The following is a 654-nucleotide window of genomic DNA, read 5'->3' on the forward strand; positions in this document are numbered from 1 at the left end:
TTCTCCTGCAGCGGATGAAATCTTTTAGAGCTCTTTGTTCTTAAATACGTATCTTAAATAGAGCTATCCAGGAAAAGCACAGTGCAACTCACATGTGTCACTTCACATTTTCTAGTAGCTGCATTAAAAAAAGGGAAAAAGATGCAAGTCAAATGAGTTTGGATAACATTTTATATAACCCAGTATCTCCACAGTATTATCAGTTCAACATGTAATCACAGTAAAAGTTATTATGGTAGTATCCACTTTTTATTTTGTACGGTGCCTCCTCAATCAGTATGTATTTTCCACCCGACACTGTCTCATTTTGAATTAGCCCCATTGCAGGAGCTCAGTAGACAGAAGGGACTTGTGGCGACTGTATCAGACAGTGTGGCTATAACAGACACACATAAAAAAAGTGATGTTTCCCCAGACGCAAGAGTATACAAGCCACCAATTACCTAGTTATTTGGAAGGACATGTTTGATCCTGTGGCTTGCCTGCTTGGGCTTTGGTCAGCTCCCCGGTCTCCTCAAGATGAAATCTTTCCAGTTCATACCCGTTTCAAGCACCATCCTGTTTCCCTCTTCCGTGCTGGCCTTATCTCTGTATTTCCAACTCCTGGCTTGATTATTTCCTTGTTTTTTTTTTTTTTTTTTTTTTTTTTTCCCT

This window comes from Fukomys damarensis, unplaced genomic scaffold, assembly GCF_012274545.1.
Source record: "Fukomys damarensis isolate Sample0158 unplaced genomic scaffold, DMR_v1.0_HiC HiC_scaffold_36, whole genome shotgun sequence".
Lineage (NCBI taxonomy): Eukaryota > Metazoa > Chordata > Mammalia > Rodentia > Bathyergidae > Fukomys > Fukomys damarensis.